This window comes from Berghia stephanieae, chromosome 1, assembly GCF_034508935.2.
Source record: "Berghia stephanieae isolate SIO BIC M18660-M18661 chromosome 1, UCSD_Bste_1.3, whole genome shotgun sequence".
NCBI lineage: Eukaryota > Metazoa > Mollusca > Gastropoda > Nudibranchia > Aeolidiidae > Berghia > Berghia stephanieae.
The window spans coordinates 62070952-62096447 of record NC_088360.1 but is presented as its reverse complement, the minus strand read 5'-3'; the positions used below and the strand labels follow the sequence as shown (position 1 = coordinate 62096447).

The following is a 25496-nucleotide window of genomic DNA, read 5'->3' as shown; positions in this document are numbered from 1 at the left end:
ATGCGACGGCGGGGATGGCGAGCTGACGCGTATATTGTCCCTGAACGTCGAGAGCCAGAGTATGGCAAAAAATGAGCTTTTATCAAAGCTATTGGCCGTTAACTGCGTAGATATCCTCCTTTTACAGGAGACCCACCTCTATTCAGACGCGCAATCTTCCCGATTCCAGATCCCAGGCTATACGGTGGTCCAACGCGAGGACACTTCGAGGCTCAAAGGAGGGGTTAGCGTTTACGCTAAAGAGCCATCGAAGGTAAGGGTCATTGAGAGCGTAACGGACAGCAATGGGGTGAACCGAATTTCCGTGGAAGTAGGCGGACTGTGTTTGCATAATATTTACAAACCACCTAGAGCGACTTGGACTACACCACCGGTACCGGTGGTCAGCCATCCTTCCATCTGTCTGGGAGACTTTAATAGCCACCATCACGAATGGGGCTACCGAGACTGCAACGAGGCAGGAAGACAACTCCGCTCATGGATGGACTGTAATGATCTACACCTACAGCCAAGGGTACCTTCCGGGGTACCCGCCATAAGAAGGAGTATACTCCAGACCTCACCCTCGTAACGAAAGGCGCGAACGGTGAACCGTTGCAGGTGAAGCGGACAGTCCTCGGGGACTTTCCGCATAGCCAGCACAGGCCGGTTCTTGTCACAGCTGGGGTGACAATACCGAGGGTGCAGTCTCTCCCACTTTGCAGATGGAATTTCAGGAAGGCTGACTGGGAGGAATTCAGTTCCTATATCGAGCAGGTCTGCCCTGCCATTCCTCCCAAGTCCAAGAATATAACCAGATTTAGTAGGCTACTGGTTAAGAGCGCTCAACGCTCTATTCCACGGGGCAAACGGAAATTCTACACCCCTTGCTGGACAGCAGAGTCGGAAGAGCTGTACCGAGAGTACCAGCAGACCCAGTCCCAGGACACAGCCGATAGACTACTCCAGTCTCTGGCAGAGGGAAGGAAGCAACGGTGGCAGGAGACCGTGGAAAGTCTCGACTTTACACACTCCAGCCGCCACGCTTGGCGTTTGATAAAGAAATTGGACCCAGATCGGAATTTCGCGAAGGCTGCACCGGAATGCGAGGCAGACACAATTGCCAAGAATATTAAGAACCGTAGCAAGCGGGTCCCTAATCAGGCTTTTGAGCGCGGTGTCCGCAAGGCGTACCGTACGATTTTGGACTCGCTACCTGCGGAGGAGTCGGACTGGACGGCCCCGTTCAGTCCCCGAGAAGTGGGTGCAGCCATTAGCGAAGTGAAGAACGGCAAAGCAGCTGGGATAGATGGTGTATATCCCGATATGGTGACGCATCTGGGCCCCAGGGCACGGGCCTGGCTAGCAGAGGCAATGTCTGACATCCTTGCAAACGGAAAGCTTCCACAAGTGTGGAAGCATGCGAAGATAGTTGCCATCCTGAAGCCAGGGAAGCCGGCGAAGGAGGCAGACAGTTACAGACCCATATCGCTGCTGAGCTGTCTTTACAAACTGTTGGAGCTTGTTTGTTTGTTTGTTTTTAGGTGTTTAACGGCGCTTTCGACACTATTTAGGTCATTTAAGCGCCCGTTTCTGTCTTTTATCAATCTTTTATCGGCCCTGAGGGGCCATAGCTGATCAAAACGTGTACTGTTGTAATAAAATCTTTATAAAATCATAATAGTTACATGTTTGTTGAGTAAAAATATCTATTTACAATTTCTGCAGGAGTTCACATTCCTGCAGATACTTTAAAATTGTAAGCGGATCGACCGACTGGAACAGAGACTTCAAGTCTCTGTTATCATAATGTTGTGACCTTATCTGTTCTAATTCTGTACATTCAATTAAAATGTGTTGAACTGTCAGGTCACAGTTACATGTTCTGCAGAGGGGTTTTTCATCCCTCTCCAGAAGGAAACGGTGAGTGAGGGCAGTATGTCCGATCCGGAGTCGAGTTATTTTTACCTCGTCTCTTCTTTTTAGCCCCGAGTTGGGTCTGGGGCCGAGGTCACTTTTAATTTGTTTTAATTTGTTATGTACATCTCGACTCCAGGATCGTTCCCATTCCTTTCGGACATGTTTTTTTAATATGATCTTTAAATCCGCGTGTGGGATTTTACTGCCCTCTTGTAATTCTTGGCTCACCGCCTCTTTTGCCAGTCGATCCGCTTCTTCGTTCCCCTGGATACCCACATGACTAGGTACCCAGAGAAAACAAACTTTCTTTTTTTTTATAAATAATTTATTTGCACCTTCCAAGATACTTATGAGTCTTGGATCGGTGCAATAAAAATTTGAGATCCCCTTAAGTACGGACAGCGAGTCAGACAAGATCAAGAATTTATTTTTATTCGATCTCTCAGCCAAACGGAGAGCATTTAGTATTGCTCTCGATTCCGCTGTAAAGATCGAAACATTTGGAGCGTGTTCTATTAAACCGATGGGGGCCGGTCCTAGACGCTGCCCTGCCACCTGAGCAGGCAGGCTTCAGGGAAGGGAGGTGCACCACGGAGCAGGTCATTGCCCTTACAGAGCATATTGAGCACGGGTTCGAGAGAAAACAGCAAACAGGTGCTGTGTTTATAGACCTATCAGCGGCGCACGATACGGTCTGGTGCGATGGGCTAATGCTCAAACTTGCAAAAATCATAAGGTGCAAAAAGACCTTGAAGTTGTTCTCTTCGATCTTAGGGGAAAGGCAATTCCACGTCGCGCTGGGAGACGTCACGAGCAAAGTTAGGAAATTGAAGAATGGGGTCCCTCAGGGTCGGTACTTGCGCCAATGTTGTTTAACGTTTACATTAGCGATATGCCGAACACTTCCTCCCTGAGGCTGGGATACGCAGACGACTGGGCACTCGTTACTCAGAGTAAAGTGTGGACCCGTCTCGAGAGCGTACTCAGCGAGGACGTCACCAGACTCAAATCCTACTTTGACAAGTGGTACCTGAAGATGAACACTTCAAAAACCGTGGCCACTGCATTTCACTTATGCAGTGGCTGCACACCCGTAAACTGAATGTCCTAGTCGGGGACCAGCCAATCCCATATGAGCCGCGTCCAAAATACCTAGGGGTGACGCTGGATCGCAGTCTTACCTATCGGGTTCATCTCGAAGGGGTTGCCCGGAAGATAGAGAAGCGGAATAGTCTTCTGAGGAAGCTGGCGGGATCGACTTGGGGCGCTAGCCAAGCGCTCCTGAGAACATCCGCCCTGGCACTATGCTATTCCACCGCGGAGTATTGCGCTCCAGTGTGGGGTAGAAGCAGAAACGTTGAGAAGGTGGATGTAAAACTTCGCAAGTCGATGCACATAGTGTCGGGAACGCTAGCAACAACCCCTAGAGAATGGGGCCCGGTGATGGCAGCGATCCAGCCCCCCGATGTCCGGAGGGAGACCATTACGGGAAACTGGCTGAGTAAGATCAAAGAGAGAGGGAATGGGGATACCCCTCTCATGCGCATAATGAACGGTGCCCCCGTTTCGAGCCGAAATAAGTCCCGGCAACCCTTGTACGCAGAATCCCTGACTACGGACAGAGCTGCACATACGAGATGGAAGTCGGTTTGGACGAATTCAATCCCTCGTGGGGGCGGGGACCTACACTCCTCTAAGCTTGGTGAGAAGTTGCCAGGCTTTGATACCAGTAAGAGGAGACACTGGGTAGCTGCGAATCGGCTTCGGTCGAGGAGCTGCCTAACGGCCGGTGCGTTACATCAGTGGGGTCTAACTTCCTGTCCTTTATGTCCACGCTGTGGGCAAGAACCCGAAACGGCAGAGCATCTAGTCGAAAGGTGTGTTGTGACGATGCTACCAGGCGGGTTCGCGACGGTGCACGAATGCGGACCGGACTTTGCTGATTGGGTCGATCGTCATAACATAATAGTGTGAACCATAAGAAGCTGCTGCCATCACGGACGAGTGAGAGGCAAGGCTAAGTGTGTTTGACCTGGCGTGAGGGGAATGAATAAATTATCTCCGTCAAGTTTGTAGGCGTGACTCTGATATAATATTACTACATTAGAATATTCCTCAATCTTTTAGACCATGACTCCTTTTTCAAGATGAGTCTATTTTTATTAAGCATCATAGCTTTAATTTACGCTTATTGATGATTTTGGCTATCTTGTAAATTAGACTTTAATTGTGTATCAGGGTTTTGTCAATGTACAACGATATGGGGTGAGGAGTGAGTGATAGTGAATTAAACCTAAGAATAGCTGGAAAATAGGGTATGTCCCCCCCCCCCCCCCCCCCCCCCCCGAAAAGCATGAAATGGAACGAAATATGTTGGTACATTTATACTGAATGAAATAGGCGACACCATTCTTACTAAATTTAAAGGTGCCTAAATTATGAGCTAATAAGATGAACAGAAAAATTATTTTGTCTTTAGCTAATTTCGCCCACAGGGAGTTACAATAGTACAATTTAGATAAAACAAGGGAATTAATTAAAAGTTCTGCTAAATTAGATTACAAATTTTGCTTATTTTATTCATTTCTATGTACATAGATTGAATGGTGTTATTCACGTAGCAGCTTGTTATGGAAAGATGTTTATCAATGATGACGCTAAGGTTTTTTGCTTTATTTGAAAATTCTATTGTGCTATTTCCGAGAGAAATCGGTGAATTATTTGCCTTCCACACTTTAAAATCTCAGTTTTACTATCATTTACTATCATTTAATTTTAACTTGTTATGGTACATTCAAGATTTAACCTCATTAAAACAGCTCGAAATTCCTTGTATTAAGAATTGTAAATTACTTAGGGGTACTGAATCATAAATTTGCGTATCACCAGCATTAAAATGATAACTCAGATTGAATCTGGATATCACACTAAAAGGACAGGGCCAAGAACGCACTCCAAAGTTTAGTAAAACTTGTTCTGACTGAATACCATTCACCACGACACTCTGCCATCGATCCTGTAAATACATTTTTGTATGATGTAAACCATTTTAAGGGCAATTCCTTTTACGCCTACGTATTTTCTAGTCTTCTTAACAAAATGTAATGGTCAATGGTGTCAAAGGCATCTGAAAGATCTTAAAGGCATAATAAATTGATATTGTTAGCATCCGCATTATATAACAAAAGATTTTAAGAAGCGCCGTTTCAGTTCTGTGTTGCTTTTGTAGGCTGACTGAACTGTTGTTCTTAAGTTCGGAGATAATAATTGTGTCAGTACTACCTTCTCCAAAAGTTTGGACAAAAAATAGAAGGATGTGTGGAAAGTGAGAGATATGAAGACGATGAAAAAGAAAAACACAAAAAACCCCAAAATACAACTAAACAAAAAAAAACGCCTGGACAGACAGTCACACCGACACCCATACACACACACAAACGCACACACACATACACACACACACACACACACACACACTAATTAGTTGAAATGAATGAAAAATAAGTATACTTAAGTTAGACGTTTGGTTGAGCATCCGACCAACAAGCAAGGGGATCCGTTTTTTATTGCCAGTTGTATAAAGTTTTGTAATGGTTTTGCTTTCTGTTTTTTTTTTTTTTTTTTTTTTTTTCATTTTTATTACTTGTTTATAAAGCCCCTCTGCCCACCAACCAGCCACTAAATAGCTAGCTTGATATGTTGATCTGGTGGAAAGTAATACGTGAATATTTCAACTTATGTCATAGATTAGATTGATTTTGAACTCAGTGTCTGCAGCAATTTAGTCTTTAATCACGGGCGCATAATTTAGTCAAAGATATAAGAACTGCAATCCAAACAGTTGTTAAAAGCAGGTATTTCCACTTTTAACATCCAACGGACGAGGTCAAACTTAGATGTCGCTGGGTCAAACATACGCGTTGTGGTATGTCACTACTGCTGTCGGATGTGAAGGTCATGAGTTCGATTCTATAGACAGTATGCGGTTAGACTAAGGGAGTAAGATATAAATATGTGTGCGTGTGTGTGTGTGTGTGTGTGTGTGTGTGTTTATGTGTGTGTTTGTATGTGTGAAAGAAACACGAGGGAGACAAAGAGAGCGAGCGAGACTGGTAGATAAAAAAGGGGGAAAAGGAGGGAGGGGGTGGAGCAAAGAATAGGTAGGGATAGTATAAGAAAGCCCTTCGTTTCAAAAGAAGTCAAAGTCAATCAATGGGAAACATATTGACCAATGAGATTGCAATTTAAAAAATGGGACTGGCCAAATCATTTGTTGCATTGTTTCCATTTTGAGTCAGATGACAGCTTGAAGAGGAGCGGGTGGGGCTTAATTTGTAATGACTTACATGAAATCATATAATTGAATCTTCTTGTTGAGCTGCAACGTCGAGTTATTTAGGACCTGCCACTCGTTATCACAACCCCTTGTGGTCAATGTCAGCTATTAATCTCTCCTCCCTTTTTTCTTTGGGTTCACTCCAGTGACATCTATATATTATTATGAAGTCCTAGGTTCACTCACATTGTTATTGTCTCAAAAGACCCCACCCTCCCTCCCATTCCCAATGAATACACGTTAAAACGCTCTCTCTCTCTCTCTCTCCTCTCTCCTCTCTCTCTCTCTCCCTCTCTCTCTCCTCTTCTCTCCCCTCTCTCTTATTTATTAATATATTTATTTTTTAAAACATATCTCTCTGCATCCATCTCTCTCGCTCTCTGTTTGTTACTGACTTTTCTCTCTTCTCTCTCTCTCTCTCTCTCTCTCTCTCTCTCTCTCTCTCTCTCTCTCTCTCTGTGTGTTTCTCTCTCTCTCTCTCTCTCTCTCTGTTTCTCTCTCTCTCTCTCTCTCTCTCTCTCTCTCTCTCTCTCTCTCTCTCTCTCTCTCTCTCTCTTAGTGCGGGGCGGTCCTTGCCAAGCTTAAGGACCACGGTCCTACGGTCCTTGGGAAATGAAGACCGCAAGGACCGGTCCTTTTCGACATTGAACATTCCTGAGAGACTGTTGGAAATTCGAACCGGTTTGACCTTTGAGAGTGTGGGATCGTTCATTCTTGAACCGTTAAAGACCGCTACACGATGAAAACCGTGGCCTACAGGAGTAAAACACACGGAGTAGTCACACTCATTTCAAATTGTAACCTAATTAGAGAAGAGGGGTGATGCCTTCTTTATTTGCTCACCGTACTTCATTGTTACTTCGATAATTTAATAAAATTTGAAATTTATCCCCATTAACGGAGATAATGGCATCGCCCAAGGCGTTGATCGAGTTGTTCGTGGCGTTGATACACACACGCAACTCCTACCCCCCCCCCCCCCCCACACACACACACACATTAGAGGGCAGCGAGCATTGAAGAGTAAGAGAGAGACGTGAAGTTATAATAAGAGGGGGTGGATGAGGTGATAAGAGGGTCGATGGTGACTTTTCGCCAGATCTAACAAACTCAGCTACCCATTCATTGCTGAGTAGACAGGGATTCAGAAAAAAATCGACTGCACCCGGGATCGATCTCTGGCCCTTTGCGTATAAAGAGAGTGCTCTATCAACTGAGCTATCGGGGTCCCCAAATATTCTATTGGACTTTTTTAAAATTCAGACGTTATAACTGGGTTTTTTGGAAGGAAGAAACTAATGAAACTCATATTATTTGATTAGTAATAACACCAAACGAAATTTTAATATTATTGTATTATTTTAAATGACAACACTGCGATAGAAAGGAGTGGTGACAAGAGATGGACAAAAGAAAACAAAAAATCGGATTTGCTACTTGCTAGGTTCGACACACCACACACACACACACACACACACAAACACACACATCTTTTGTAGTCACATACATTTCAAACAATAACCCATTAGAGAAGAGGGGTCATGCCTTCACCATAGATCATTGTCATTGCGATCATTATGGTGTAGTAAATTTTGAAATTTACCCCGTATAATGGAATCGTCCAAGGCGTGCGCCTCCTGTTCCCCCCATCTCACACACGAAAGGGCGGTTTGCGGAGTGGAGGTTGGTGGTCGTCTGCCTGTATGGTCGTCTGTGTCGTTTAGTGTATGGTAAAGGGGTGTGGGTGCGATTAATTAAGTGGGATGGGTGGTGATTGGTGGAAGATAGGCAACCGAAGCAACGAATCGCTGGGAAGTAGTAGGCTATGGCGCGAGACCGTAGGACCGTGGTCCTTGCAAGGACCGCCCCGCACTAGTTGAAAGGTGATAAGAAGTGAGGACCGGCGCCGGTCTTCCCCTCTGGGACCGGTCTTCGGTTCACAGCTAAAAGACCGTCGGACCGCGGTCCAGACCGGTCTTCAGCGCGGCACTACTCTCTCTCTCCCTCTCTCATGTAAACAACAACGCGATAGAAAGTTACAGTGCTCCTCTATGATGTCATGTTACGGATGACGTCATTGGCGTTGGCGACTTATGCGTCAACCAATCAAATCGTCACCAACAGTTTCGCATGGTATTGCTCGCCATACGGCGGCATCTTCGTCACGCCACTCGTTGACGCCACCGCATGCTCACGGACACCGTCGATATTTACGGGGCGGAATACAGCCGTCGGAGATACTGTCCTTTTGTTGGTTAACGATGGGGTTGAAATAGGATACTGTTTCAAGCAAATTTTTAATTGCCTCTAATTTCAAAAATATTTGAGTTATGATCTGTAACGAAATGCTTCCGTGTAGGCGTCAGTTTACGACAGGATGTACGTCGTCGTAGTATTAGTTGTTGTTGTTATTGTAATCCCTCCGGAACAACCCTTCTTTTGTTGATACAGGTCGTATCAGATCATGCACCTATGGCCCGGAAGTTTGAATTAAACTACGTAGTGTGGGTGTTATTGTGAGAAAGGCATCAATCTTGTTTTCTCCGTAAACTTATAAGCAAAGTAGGATCTCCTGTATTCTACGGGAGTGACTTTGTTATGGTATGGCTTGATTGATATCTCGTAACTATGGGGCTGACGAATTTATTTATCCTTGATATGAGGATGTCCGGTATCAGGATGGGTTGTTGTTGTCCATGATTATGGAATCTGGGGGAGTTTTAAGGAATTTCAGATGTTTACGGATATGACTAACATCCGGTTGTGTGGGTAGAATTTTGCTTCGTTTGCTTGATTTTTGCCTATAAATGCCAGAGTTTTGAGCAGTTTCTTCAGACCACTCAGCGGAGTCTTTTAGGCTCATAGTCTCTAAGCGATAACCACAGCGGAGTCTTTTAGGCTCATTTGTTTAACTCTTGTGTAGAGTTAGATTAAAGTCTTGTGTAGACTTTGTAGTGCTCAAAGTTCGAGCTGAAACACGTTTTGTGTTAACTCTTGTGTAGAGTGTGATTTAAGTCTTGTGTAGACTTTGCGGTGCTCAAAGTTTGAGCTGAATCAAGTTGTGTTATAACTCTTGTGTAGAGTTTGATTAAAGTCTTGTGTAGACTTAATTTGTGATTTCTATAATCTGTTCGGCTCTGGTGAGATTTTGAATAATATGTTGTGATTACAATTATGATTGGGTTTTGATATTAATATCATAATATCACTTTAAATTTTGAGTCTCAATTAATTAATCAGATAATTAAATTAATTGTGTAATATATTCTTGTTGTAAAGAAAATAAGCTTTTCTTGCTATAAAGCAATATTATTTCATATCTACAAAGTAAAGCAATATTAATCAACATTAATAAATTGATTTGTTAAAGTAAAATAATATTTACTCATTTAAAGTAAACATATTGAATGAGTTCGAATATAGATAGAGTTATATTCGTATGATTATCATGTGATAACAAAATCATTTTCTTTCTTTAAAGTGAATGAGCCGTTGGAGGCTGGGCTTTAACAAGCCAACTTTAAGCTATTCTCTCATAGCTTGACACTAATAAAAACTGAACATTTGCCTGTTTTATAAGTTACCTGCGAAGAACCATTTGCTTATTTTAATATCAGAACATTGAGAAACAATTGATCTGTTTATGAATACTGTGAAATCAGAACAATTTCAAGAAGAGACAAATTAACAATATTAGAACAACCTTACAGTTTTTGTTGAATATCAAGGACACTCTTTTGGCTTTCTTCTACACGTCTGGATTGTGTTTAGTTAGTTAGTTAATTATTAGTTGCCTGTATGACTGTGATGGTTGCAACCTATCTGTGAGATTGTCTGATGTGGTAGCGGTTTGGTAAAGTATTGATAGTTAATTGATTTAATTATATATTTTCATATCGCTTTCATATCATATCCATCATCACACCATCTCCATCAATTTGTCATCCATCCATTTGATTTCATACTTATTACATCTATCATTTCATCTTCATATCTCATAATATCTTTGTTATATTGTAATAAAATATATCTTCATTTAGCTTCAAAACCTTTATCAACGTATTGTGTTTGGTTATTGATCGGTGTCGTAGCTTGAATATAGCACACATAAACAAGGTTGCAAACTGCGCTACATAAGCATACGGTTTACGTGCGCACTTTGTGACATGATCATTCTGACAACTTTGTAAGCTTTCCTATGTCCCAGAGATTCGATTTAGTAAAAAAAGTGATTTTATGATTTTTTGAGAGATACTGTCCTTTTGTTGGTTAGGGCAGAGAAAGGGAAGAATGTTGACCGATACCATCAGAAAGAGGCAGTTACGGTTTCTAGGACATGTGTGGAGAAGAGACGGAATAGAATAGCTGGTAACATCTGGGATAATCGAAGGAAAGAAAGCCAGAGGAAGACAAAGAATGACATAAGAATGGCCAAATGTGATTTTTAAAGTATCACAGATTTCATGCGCACCGCAGAGGATCGTGATTCGTGAAGACAGCTGACAGGGGTCCCTGGTCAAAGCAACATTTAACATGTAGGACGGGACATGACGCCTGTTAGGCGATATTACAATATTTTGGGACAGAGACATCACTGTTAACGGCCAGGTACTCATTTTACACCTGAGTACGGTGAGAGAATGTGAGTAAAGAGCCTTCTCCAAGGTCTCAACTATGCGCCGAGCGAGGCTTGAACCCAGGACCTTCCGATCCGAAAGCGAGTGTCATACCAAAAGACTACATAGCCGCACGGTGGATATATATATATATATAATATATATATATAATATATATATATATATATATATATATATATATATATATATATATATATATATATATATATATATATATATATATATATATATATATATATATATATATATATATATATATATATATATATATATTTCCTTTATTACGAGCGACGCCATTTAATTGTAAAAATTGCCCCGAGAACCATCTTTACGGGACTGTAAAAATAACCACTGCGGTAGAACAAACCTTGATTGATTGGTAAAAATAACAGTAATAAAATTCCTAATATGACCATTGTTTTGGTTCTCCGCCGCATTGTCCTTGTACTTGTAGTACATTGAAAAGTAGTGCAGATCAGTAGTCCTTGGGCTGTTGTTTTGTTTGTTTGTCTCTCTCTCTAGGTCTAGCCGTCTATTAGATCGAGATTCGATGGTTTTCTTTTCTTATTTTCATGCTTCAATTAAACTAAGGGTAAGTGTCTCAATACTGAGGCAATGCCTATTTTGCTTAAGTATGCCCTTCTTTTATGGCTTAAATCTAAAAACACTCTGACTTACTTTAAGTTTTGATCACTAAAAAGGCAGACGTAAGACAACTATCCCCTCCCTTTATGCTCAGACGGCCACTTGATTTGTGAGTAATAAAAGTTTTCTGTTAAAAGCAGATTAGATTGATACATTTAACAGAATGTTTGACATGTCATACTATCATCAATTTCTGTTGAGGTCACGGTGGTCAAGATAAATTTTCAGACAATTTTGGAAAAGACGATTTACAGGCCTGTATATAGAGCATGAGATTAATTATCAGTAATCAGCATTATTTGGGGCCGCAAAGATCAGGGCGATACGCAAATCTCGGCAAATTTCCCAAAATTGGCAAATTTTGTTTTTAAAAAAAGCGAAAACAAAATGCACTTGAGGAACTGGAGATTCTGTACACCGGCACAGGGGTGAATATGGCTGAAGCTAAGGAGTTCTTCGCTCATTGTTTCACCAGCAGTGAGAAGGAAGAAGCCAGACAACGGTTTTCTGATGCTTAATAAGCCTTATCAGACAACATATGCCAAGCTTTAAAAATACATGTCCGTTGAGGGGCAACCTGGCTTGGAATTTTTGAAGATATTAGGATTTTCAGTCCAATGAACATTCCTCTTATGCCTCGCAGTGTATCTGTATACACTGCAATTCCTAGTTTTTGTCATCTCACTCAGCATGGGTTGACGAAATATATTGAGAATCTGAGAAACTGGGGCCCAGTGCTGTGAGAGAGTTAGATACTGGAATAATTGATCTGACTCATTTCTGGAAGTCTCTGGCAGATCATGTTCCAGCTCTCGCTGCCTTGGCGTCCCGGTATGCCTTCTCAACATGAATGCTCGTCAGCTGAAGCTGAATGAAGTTTTTCTTTATATAATCTTGTTTTGTCTTCTAGAAGGCGTAGACTCACAGAAGACGGCATCAAAGGACTAGTTTTCCTTTTCTACAATAAGTTCAGTGACGCCTCTTTTTTTTTTTTTTTTTTTGTTTGAGTAGAAAAGGAAAACTAGGCCTTTGGTTTGAGAGAAAGTGTCGTTTGATATAGTCTGTAGGTGTGAAAGTTTGATAAAACTGATATTGTGAACGAGAGGGAGTAAGCCCTATGTATGTGTGACTGAGTTGAACGTTCGCCAGTTTAAGTGTTCTATTCCACAGTTTGCGTATGTGTGTATTTTGTGTGTGTAGCAATCATATAACTTTCGATTTGAAGGTGTCTTCATAACGCACTTCCGGCATTCGCAATAAACTGTTTAATACTTTTAGGTTCTGCCAAGTAAATGTGGTCAATTTTGGCTTACACGAAACAGTGGAATTTATCGCTCGGCGGCTCAGTTAAAATTGGCTACCATTGGGATCACGACAGGTTTGGAAAGTGAAAAGATAATTTCACGAAGGCTGTGTGAAAATACACTAGGGTGTGTTCAGACACGGCAATTCTAAGAAGCGTCGCTTAGCCGTGGCAATATATCCATCGTAAATATAAACGGCCCTTGAGCTATGCGTAGCGCTGTGGAACATTCCTAATTACTTCACGGTCATTCGACTACGATTCATGAATTCTTTCTTTCTTCTTCATTTCTTTCTTTCCTTTTTAAAAATATTTGAATTTGACGAATTGACTGATTTCAGTTAAGTGGCTGAGAATTTACAGGTCTACATCTAAACATACCTACCCCTTTTTAATTTGAAGACGATACTACTCTACAAGGATTAATCACCAATAATGGTGAAATAAATTATAAGGAAGAAATAAATAAATATGGTTCCTGGTGCGACAATAACCGTCTTGAATTGAATGTAAGTAAGACTAAAGAATTAATTATAGACTTTAGAAAAGATAAGAAAACCAAAGACAATATCACTATTAAAAATGAAAAAGTAGAGCAAGTAGTAGAATACAAATATCTAGGAGTCACCATGGACAATAAATTACGGTGGGGCATACATACCAGTTATACCAATAGTAAAATTAATCAAATAATGTACTTTTTACGTAAATTGTCCCAACTCAACATTGACAAAACACTTTGAATGTTATTTTATAGATATGTAATAGACAGTGTTTTGTTTTTTTTGTATTACTGCCTTGGAGTGGGGGGGGGGGGGAAGTTATCTTACCTCAGAAAGCTAACTTTGACAGGATTATTAAAAAAGAGCTAACAAACTTATCACAGGACCCATGTCTTTTGATGATTAATATACAGAATGCTGCAACACATCCTCTAAATCATCAGATCAGTAAGTCGAACAGACGTGACCCATTGTTGGCTATTCCCCCCCCCCCCCCCCCCCCCAAAAAAAAAAAAAAAAAAAAAAAAAGTGAAAGACACCTCCGATCCTTTTTACCCGACAGTTGCAGAATTCTTTATAAGACAAATAATTTCTAAATTTAGGTCTACGTCTGCTTTAACATTGAATCTTTTTCTTTAAAATTACACCATAACTTTACAATTACAAATTGAATAAAAAAACGTCTGACAAAAGATCAATGGTAAAAATTAACAATGAAGCTACCTCCTCGAAGAACGTGCGGAAGGTCTCCCTTAATTTAGGCAGTTTCGTGAGCAGTAGCAGGGGGAGTCACATAGACAGGTAGATAACCACGCCTCTCGGACAATCGTCATAATGTAAACAATACGGAGTTATAGTTAGACACCGAAGCTCGCCTAACGAACGACTTGCCCAACACGTGACCATTTTTTTCTCGCGTCCTCTCGTCTAATCTCGTCACTCCCGAATAGAAAGACAATGGGCGGAGCTCATATGATATAACGCAATGAAAGTTCTGTCCGATGACGGGTGGGGGGATATCACCTCTCCAAAACTTACCTTATTATATGAAATCTTGAGATTCTTATCCAATCATCGATTGCTCGTTTGACAGTTCTCTTGTGAACAGTTAGGAGACCATCTCTTGATTTATGGGCAGGCGGCTTTGCGTAAAGGCGGTGAGTGTTGTATACATCAAAGAGTACCGCTGACCGATGGTAAATAGTGGTTGTGTAACCCAAAAGCCCTGCCGTCTCGACTGCAAGGTCTTGTATGTAATAGTTGCGTCACCATCTCAAGGCTCAGGAATTAATTAGTGAGCTGATTCAAACAATGTGGGTTTCAAATTTATCGTATACGTAATCATTTGGAAGCTACAGAGAAAGGTGTTTTTGTGTAATCCCTTTCACACACACACACCGCGCGCGCGCGCGCGCGCACACACACACACACACACAGAAACATATATACAAAACAATACACATCCCTGGTCATCTATTGCCTATATTATTTGTTAATATATACATCCCATGCTGATTGTCACTACCCCCCCCCCCCCAACCATTTCCACCATCCAAGTACCAGCGGCCTTTTCTCTTTGATTTCGTATCATGGTCTACCCGAAGCCCAACACCTCGATCGTTTGTGGGTCAACCCACCCCCCCCCCCTCCCCCCACCTTCCCCCGTAATCAATTTATAATTTTCTCTCTGTATAGAGCGCCACATGCACAATTATATACTATTGAATGACACTGACCTTGCCCCTCCCCTAACACAAGCCAACAGCAACCCAAGCTATCCTCTATCATGTGACCTTAGATCCGATGCTGCATACCGCTTGAGAGTCTTCACTATCCAGATCTCGTTCATGGTCACGTGAGAAGGCTATATCCGTTCGGGTTCGGCGTTCGGGTTCGGCGTTCGACCCGATTTCGTTAAAAGCCTAATGGCAGTGATTGGTAGACACAGCATACTACACACGTTTTACTATCGATGTTTTGTGCTTAAGTAAAATACTCACTATTCTACCGCTTGATCAATAGAACCAACACAGAAAATTATGTGTAATCCTAAACGGTTATAATCTGATCAAGAAAATCGTGTGATAACTGGTCACCCAATTGGCGGTATAAAACAATAACAATGATCAGATTTCATTGACGTTACTGTTTATAAACAACCAACTCTGTTTGTCCGAGCACGTGTGAGGGTGTGTCACAAATTTCATGTTTTGATTGGTCAAAAATCTACTGGTTAATTGTGACCCAACCCGCCCATGAAAGTTGTGACTGGAAATTACTGTTCGCATTTAGGGGGGGGGGGGGGGGGAAAAGATCCGTAACTTTGTTATGAAGAGGATTATCACAGATATTTTGATATCACAGTTTTCGTCTTTTAATTTTCTTTTAAATGGTGCCAAATACTGAAAAATTCATCTACAATTTCAGGAGTTATATGAAGTTAAAATTTGACAATTTTCAAATGCGTTTATTTTTTAAATTTACAGCGCATGTTTTTAAAATAAAAACGCTTGTTTTTAGAATAACATCTACACTTTATTCATGCCAAATTTCAGGACTCTATATCTATGAGCAGACACTTTTTACTCTGCGCCGAAATGCCATGTTTTCATTTTCTTCTAATCAAGGCTGCCCAGTGAGATCGATATTCATATCGATATCTTTTAATTTAGTTATTTTATTATTCTAAACTTAGTCCATAAAGTTTTCAGTACTATCATTTGCTATGTTTTTATTTTTAACACATACTTTCCAACTTTTTAATGGCATTTTTTTGTTTTTAATTGTTTTCTTTGTAAAATTCGATATTGATAATATTGATATTTAAAAAATACCAATTGCTTTAATTTTATTTTATTTTGGCGTCAAGTCATCAGGTTTCTTTCCCATTTATTTAAATATTTTTTGTTATCAGTTTTATTAACACATTCTTAAGGACTTGGTAATAGGATTCAATAGCAATGAGCAGCTTGGTTCTAAACAAAGAAACTCGATACTTTTTATGCTTCATGCTGGCAAGAACTTTTTCACAGGTCATGTGATCGGAATGTATAAAAGTCAAAACATGATCATATTTATAACGTTTTTCTCCACACTTTTATGCTCGTCGGAGAAGTATTTCATAAGGGCGTCTGCCATTTTCCAGATAGTTTAGAACTAGTTGCTAAGTTACTATGCGTCCCTACGAGAGAAGTGACGTCACGATTGTTGAAGCCTATTATGGTTAAGAGATCTATTAGTTTTAAATCTTGACAACCGAAACATTGAGAGAGAGGGAGGGAGAGAGAGAGAGAGAGAGAGAGAGAGAGAGAGAGAGAGAGAGAGAGAGAGAGAGAGAGAGAGAGAGAGGGGGGGGGGGGGGGGATAAAATGATCTATTACTTGTCAGTCCAAATGATGTAAATAGTAATAATAGCAATAAACCCAAAGTGGTTTAGCAGAATTTTTAGAAGCCAGAACTCTCCTTCCAATTAAAATAGACATACAAACTGCCTCGTGTGAATCCTTTTCATATTTTTAAAAACCTTTTCATTTTGCCATTTCATTTATTGCACGTGTTTTGTGCAGTTCCAATATTTTTGACAATGACACGGAATTTTTTCCCCCGAAGATAATATTTGCCCTATTGCTAATGCAGAATGAATCATTTCCACCAAGAGAGCAGTAAGAGTATTTCGACTTGGGCCTCAATTAAGCTATAATTGCATATCTTGTCTTTTAATGATAACATTAAGAAAAAGATCTGGTGTTGGGCTAAAGTAAGATTGAATCTCGTCTTTATCTTAATAGTGTCACAAGGGGAATTAATGATATGGCATTTTCCAGCTGACACCCAATTACAGCTTCGTCTTATCATTATGAGTTTGCTACATGTAATGTGAACATATTTTTTTAATCCCATGGTTTTGCTAGTTTGCTTCTATAGCACAGACCGGTATTCCTAGAGGCCAGAGTACATATCATTTATTTATTCTATGCGTCTTGGTATTAGCATTATAAATCTATTTCTATATATATTATTATATGTATTATATACCCGTCAGGTCAAAGAAGAATGACACGGAGAGATCTGAAGGCGTGATTATATCTATATTAAAAAAACCAGATTTCCATTCCTTCCTGGTTTAGCCATAGGAAGAGCTGGTCAACCTCACACCCGTTCATCAAACGGCAGGCACCCTTATAACCTGAAGCAGAGAGACGACCAGCTCGGCTAAGGACCTCAGCTTCTATGTAATCACAAGAAATTGAAGATCAGAAAGGCATCGTCGTTGGAGGGACGTGGACGCTTGACAAAGAATGTACGAGGAAGTTAGAGGCATTTGAGATGTGGATGTATAGAATAATGTTGAGGCTATCATGGGCAGACAGGTATACGAACGAGGAAGCTTAGGAGAAGGTGAGAAAGGGAAGAATGTTGATATATACCATCAGAAAGAGGCAGTTACAGTTTCTGGGACATATGTGGAGAAGAGACGGAATAGAAAAGTTGGTAACATCTGGGATGATCGAAGGAAAGAGAGCTAGAGGAAGACAAAGAATGCCATATCTAAATAACCTAAGAATGGCCAAAAGTGATTTTAAAAGCAGCACAGATTTCATGCGCACCGCAGAGGATCGTGATTCGTGGTGACAGCTGACCAGCAACGTGCTCAAGAGTACAAACCACGATGGATGATGAATCTCCACCTTAAATACCATATTACAAATGGGATAAATCGTAATGATTTTTTAAAAAAATAACACAAACATACATACACACACACACATCGCTGTGATTATTCTCAGACATGTCTGAGAATACGAAAATTTCTTATTGTCAGACATATTTTTGGTTCTCCACTCTTTTAAATATTTATCCACATTCAAGAATATGGAATGTTTCGAAATGCACATGTCTCCCCCCCCCCCCCCGCCCCCTTTAAAAAAAAAGATTCCTTTCTCTCTCCTTCTCTTTCGGTTCCTTTCTAGCAGATTGTCATATTCGTCCCCACTCCGATCTCTCAAAAGTATATTCTAAAAAGAATAAATAATTAAACAGAAAAAAACAACCCAGAAATATTCAGGGAGCAACCAAATGGTCAGAGAGAGAAAAAAAATTTTTTTTTTTAATTTTTATAATAAAAACAAGTTTAAGAAATTCATGCTCAGAAACGGAACAAGGCCAAACAAAAAAAAAAAAAAAAAAAAGAGAAAAGAACAGACTCACTCCAAAAAAAAAAAAATTTTTTTTTTAAAAAGCGATCGGATTCAAACCTGTGCAGCTAAAAGGAGCAAAATGAAAGGTGGTCTAACCCACTGAGCTGTCTATCCACACCAATATCGATATATCTTAAAATTCATATATGAGCTAGACATTTTTCCACCATCTGTGCTTCCTTGTTATGATAGTTATTTTCATCTCTGATTCGAATATGTTGTTAGATCTAGTTTTGAGGACGTTTGATAACAAATTGAATTGTCTTTATTCCCAGACGCCTGTCTGGGGATAATAAAAATTTGTTATCCCCAGACAGGTGTCTGGGATAACCAATTTTTGTTATCCCCAGACACCCGTCTGAGGATACTATCCCCAGACGCATGTAGCAAGTGGGCAGAAAGATTTTATGCAAAATGCCAAACTAGGAGTAAAAAATACCAAATATTCTGGAAAAAATACTAGTGGTTGTGTCCCAAAACAGTTAATATTTTAAGTGATGATAACACAAGATGAAAGTAAATAGTGATCAAATGTCAAATCCAGCTCTTTTTAAAAAAATATTTTAAAGCAAATGGATCAATGAAATTTCTTTTGTTACTTTGATCTGAAAACGTCAAACTGGCAATTCGACTTTTTATTTTCAACCAGGAAGAAAGTTGTTAATCATCAAATCTGTTCATAGTCCACCAACCATTTAAATTTTCATTACCAACCTACCTGTTAACTTTATTGATCATCTCTTGTTTCTATAATTTGCTCATTCTGGCCACAATTTTGGGGACGACCGGGAATAATTTTTATGTCGCGGACGAATTCCTAGGCCATGGTGTTGTTCGCCCCAAAGCCCAAAACCCACACCTGTTATTTTCCTGTCTGCTTCGCACAAGACAATACAATTTAGTATCACACGTCCACAAAACTAGATCCAACAACATATTTTTATTCGAATCAGAGATGAAAATAACTACCAAAACAAGGAAGCAAAAATGGTGGAAATATGTTTAGCTCATATATGAATTTAAAATATTCCGATAGCGGTATGGATAGGCAGCTCAGTGTGTAAGGCCACCTTTCATTTTACTCCTTTTAGCTGCACAGATTCGACCCAGTCGCGACCGCCCCCCCCCCCCCCCCCCCCCCCCACTCATTTATTTTTTTTTTACTTTTCTTTCTTTCTTCCCAATTGATTTTCATTGTTTTCACTTTTGTTCCGAGTTCCGAGCAAGAGGTTTTTTTAATCAGTTGAATTTTTTATTTCTCCGATAATATTATTTCATTATTTAATTTGCTCTAGATCTATTATTGTTTTTTTTTTGTTTTGGTCAATGATAATAATAATAATAATAATAATAATAATAATAAATAATAATAATAATAATAATAATAATAATAATAATAATAATAATAATATAATAATTGTAATATTTGTTATTATTATTACTATTACCATCATAATCATTATTATATTATTATCAATAATAGTATTATTTTTATTATTAATACTCTTATTATCATACTATTACTATTATTTATTATTATTATTATTATTATTATTATTATTATTATTATTATTATTATTATTATTATTATTATTGTTATTATTATTATTATTATTATTATTTATATTATTATTATATATTATTATTATTATTATTATTATTATTATTATTATTATTATTATTATTATTTATTATTATTGTTAACACTATTCCCTGCTCCGAGGGAAATCTCTCTTTTTCTTTTTTGTTTTGTTTGCTAAACCTTTATGTAAATGTTCCGTTTCTGAGCATGAATTTCTGAAATTGTTTTTTATTTTTAAAACAATCATTGTTTTTATTTTTAAAACAATTATTGTTTTTTTTTCTCCTCTATCTGACCATTTGGTCGCTCTCTGCATATTTCTGTTTGTTTGCTTTTTAATTATTTATTCTTTTTAGACACTATTTGAGATCGGAGTGGGGACGAATATATTTGCTAGAAACTAGAAAAAAAACAAGAGAGAGAGAGAGAGAGAGAGAGAGAGAGAGAGAGAGAGAGAGAAGAGAGAGAGAGAGAGAGAGAGAAAGAGAGAGAGAGAGAGAGAGAGAGAGTTTAATAATAAAAAAAGAGGTGGGGGGAGGATGGATGGGACATTTATCCCTTTCAACGTTCTGTAAAAAGAAGACGGAATTTTAAAAAAAAAAAGTGACGTTACCAGGATTCGAACCCACAACGTCGATTATGGTCAAACTTCCAGGGCAGACGACTAAACCATTCGGCCATGACACCCACTTCGAAGTCGACGCATATTGTGTATATGTAGTAACAACTGATTTTAATGTTGGTTAATTTTATGTTTTTATAGATATTTTATTAACTTTCCTTATTTCTATGTGCATCTGGAAACATTCCATATTCTGGAATGTGGATAATTGTTTAAAAGAGCGGAGTTTCAAATATGCGTCTGGGGATAATAAAAATTTGTTATCCCCAGACAGGTGTCTGGGGATAATCACAGCGTATGAAGAAGACGGGAAAAAAACAAAACAGGTCTGGTCGGTTATGGGGCGAACAACACCTAGGTCTAGGAATTTGTCTGCGAAATAAATAAATTCCCGGCCGTCATCAATATCTCAAAAATTGTGGTCAGAATGAACAAACTATAGAAACAAAAGATTATCAATAAAGTTAAAAGGTAGATAGGTAGGGAACACCTTAATGGTTGGTGGACTTTGAACAGATTTGATGATTAACAACTTTCTTGGTGGTTGAAAAAGAAAGGCGAATTGCCAGTTTGACGTTTTCAGTTCAAAGTGACAAAAACTTAAATTTCATTGATCCATTTGCTTTTTTTTTTTTTTCTTTAAAGCTGGATTTGACATTTGATCACTATTTACTTTCATCTTGTGTTAAATATCACTTGATATCAACTGATTTGGGACACAAATAACCACTGGCATTTTTTTCAGAATATTTGTTATTTCTCACACCTAGTTTGGCATTTTGCATAAAATCTTTCTTCCAAATTCTTACATGTCAGGGGTGAGAATAACTAGTCATAAAAAAGTAGGAAATTTTCAACGGGTAGATCAAGACCCATCCATGCGACCATAACCTATAAAGTTTAATTTCATCATAATTTACAAAGATGAAATCCAAATTAAGTCTCACAGCAATTGCTGACACCACTCATTGAAATTTCAAAAGTTGAAAGTGTAGTTACAACATATGGTGGTTGTAGTAGTGGTGCTAGAGATGATGATGTGGTGGTGGTTATAGTAGTAGCGGCGGTAGCGATAATGATGTGGTAGTGGTTGTAGTAGTAGTGATGCTACCATCATGGTGATGGTGATGTGGTAGTGGTTGAGGTAGTAATGGTGGTCGGAACGATGATGTTGTGGTGCTAGGGATGATGATGTGGTGGTGGTTGTAAGTAATAGTAGTGGTCTTATGGATGATGGTGTGGTGATGGTTTTGGTAGTTGAGGTAGGGATGATGTGGTGGTAGTTTTGGTAAGGATAGTGTGGTGGTGGTTGTAGTAGAAGTAGAAGTGGTGGTAGAGATGATGATGTGGTGGTAGTTGTAATAGTTGTGTTGATAGTAATGATGATGTTGTGGCTTATGTAGCTTTGGTGGTAGGGAAGATGATGTGGTGGTGGTTGTAGAAGTAGTGGTGATGGTGATAGGGTTTAGTGATATAGTGGTAGTTGAGGCAGTGGTGGTGGTTGGAATGATGAGTTGGTGGTGGTCGTTTGTTTGTTTGTTTTTAAGGGTTTTACGGCACTTGCAACACATTAAGGTCATGTCAGCGCCAGTAAAAAGGACGAAAATGGGATAGTAAAAAGTTCTAGAATTACAATTAAAGCATCCAAGAAAGGGTAAGACAAAAGGGGAATTGGTTCAAATTAGAAACAGGTGTAGATTCCAAGAGCACACTGTCAAAGTACTTAGTTTGAGATCACTAAAAGTCTCATCCAGACACAAGCACCAGTCCCTACTAAGAGGAATACACTCAAATGTTTTACAAATCATATATAATATATAAAGAAAACATTATACAGTGCATAACAGATGATTTACACAAGGAAAAAAATGTCGTCTCCCAAAACTAACCATACATATGACGGTTTCCCTCTCAGCCAGGGATCTGGCCAGTACCAGGACAAAACCAAGTAATCTCATTCCAAGACAAAGAAAGAAAGCAAGTTGGAAAACAGATATAGGGGGATAGAAGATGCAGTAAGTACCTCCCTGCCCACAATGGGAGGTCAGGAACCCCACTCAGTTGGTGGTGGTTGTTGAGATTGAGATGATGATATGATGGTGGTTGAAGTACTAGTGATGGTAGGGATGACGATGTGGTGGTGGTTGTAGCAGAAGTGGTGGTAGGGATGATGATGTGGTGATAGTTGCAATAGTAGTGTCGATAAGAATGATGATGTGGTGGTTGACGTAATGCTGGTGGTAGGGATGATGATGTTGTGGTGGTTGTAGAAGTAGCGGTGGCAGTGGTAGGGTAAGTGATCTGGTGGAAATTGTAGCAGCGGTGGTGGTTGGGATGATGATGTGGTGGTTGTTGTAGTCGTGGTGGTAGAAATAAGATGTTGTGGTGAGTGTTTTTATTTTAAGTTAAAAAAAATTGAGAAAAGGAGGAATTGTTATGGGGATGGGCGGAGATAAACTACCATCTAGACGGAAATCTGCCTTTACGCCAGACAGGGTCTGCCAATAATCAAAAGTCCAGGTTTAATATTATTGCCAGTCAGGTGTCTGCCAATAATCACTTTTCTTTATTGGCAGACATGTCTGGGAATAATGACAGCCCACACACACAGGACAACGAGGTCCGTCAATTGCTTGTTACTATTACTATTACAGCGGCAGACTAGTTATTGTGTATGTAGATCCTGAGGCTAGGTGCCCGTTTAATATACGTAAACACTCCCTATGTAACAATGTGTTATTTTCAAAATGTTTTCTTACTCTTTATTAATATAAATGCATTGTACTCGATAAGACAAACATTTTGGTATACGGTAATGAGAAAGCCGTATTGACAATTTTAGCCTTCTTTATTCACGTGATTTTAGGTACTTTGGTAAATGTCCGTTTGGCCTTCCAGCAGGGAGCTGATAAATGGTCTAGTGGATGTGACCTGATTTTTGGGACTTTGGAGTGATGGGTCTCAGAAAAAGCTCCATAGATAGATTTTTTTTATGGATGGATTTTAATCATTTGACTTATATTTTCTTCAGGAGGAATTACTCTATCGTTTGGTGTTGTTTATTTTTAAATCAATGACAATTTAGTATATATATTTTGATTGTGGATAAAATGGGGTATAATTTAGCTTTGGATAATTAAAAAATTAGAAATTGGTAAATGAAAATTTCACGACGGCAGGTGGATTTAACATCTTAACTGTGTTATAAAAATAAATTCAGGTCAAAGCTGTATACCGCATCCATGAAATTCGTTCCAGCAAAATCCTTACTCAAATCTTAGCGACCATTGTAGGCCAGTTTTGAAATCCAAATGGTGGTTACTACCGGAAATGCAACAGTTCAAGGTCACAAAGTCCATCAGTAAATAACAAAGGCAAATAAAGACCATTTTTCAGCTTTTAAACAAACATAACTTTTCTTCTGCTTATCTGATTTTCACAATTTTGGTACCAGAATCGTGTTGAAAATTACTTTATAATGATATAGGTTTCATTGAGCTCAATCCAATTTGAATTTTTTTTTTACCAAAGTCAAAGTAAGTACCTAGATTTCGATCACAACTTTCCAATGAAGATTTTGGGGGTAAAAATCAAACTGAAATTTCAAACTTTGAACTGTCGTTACTACAATTCAAATCAAGAAAAAAGCAAAATTCAAACTGCTTTGTAATCAGTTAATCAGTGTAGCTATCTACTCTTTCAATTGATATTGGTTTCAAGTGCAAGAGGCAAGAGTTGCATTTTCATTTAGATTTTTTGTTAGACAATGTCTACGTACACGGTAACCGGGCACCTATCCTCAGGATCTACCTACACGGTAACTCCGGTAACTGGTTTGCCACTACAATACAAGCAATAGATGGACCTCGCTCTGTTTGTGTGTGTGTGTATGTGTGTTATTTAAAAAAATCAAACAATACAATATAATCCATTAAAGGCGAGATTCAAGGTTACCATGTATGTTACTGTTACCGTGTACGTAGATCCTGAGGCTAGGTGCCCGGTTGGTAACGAAAATAATGATATGATATGATATGATATGATATGATATGATATAAGTCCAGATTTATGTAGACTTTTACAGCCTTTTATCTGCTCTTGTGCATTCATGAACGTTTTTAATTCAAGTCTCTCAAAACTGGGCATGCCACATAGTGGAAGGAGGGAGGTGTCTGAATTTAACTTTACAAACAGTATTTTTCTGTTTCACAATGAGCATCAAGAGGGCACTTGAATGCCTGCAATGAAGGGGCGTCGACAACTGTTGCAGGCAGGCGGTTCCATTTGTCGACTACCCGAATTGAGAAAAAATTCTGCCTAAGGTTTATAGGACACCTTTCCTTGGAGAGTTTGAATCTGTGTCCTCTGGTCGTGCTGGTGGAATCAAGATTTAGAGGGCTCATGCTAACAGTAACAGAGTATAAATTATGCATGTATTTGAACACTTCAATTAGGTTTCCTCTGTCTCTCCTATACTGCATGCTAGGTATTCGTATCTTTTTCAGTCTTTCTTTGTATTCTAGATCTTTGAATCCAGGAATGGCCCTAGTTGCGCGTCTTAGAACACTTTCTATGGTGTCTTTGTCTTTCTGCAGTCGTGGTGCCCATGCTACATTGCCAAATTCCAAGTGGGGACGTACAAGTGCAGTGAACAATTGTCTCATGATAACAAGATATCTGCGATATTCCTCTTTATAACGAAGAAAAAGCGAACGGCAATTTCCAGTCATAACTTTCTTATGGGCGAGTTGAGTCACAATTTGACTCCCAG

At 39.3% G+C, this 25496-nt stretch overlaps 1 protein-coding gene across 1 annotated transcript in view; it reads right to left on the bottom strand.

Annotated features, from left to right (window-relative positions):
• The window catches only part of LOC144978963 (uncharacterized), a 28568-nt gene that overhangs the window by 2624 nt on the left and 448 nt on the right, over positions 1-25496 (bottom strand). The window lies entirely within an intron of this gene.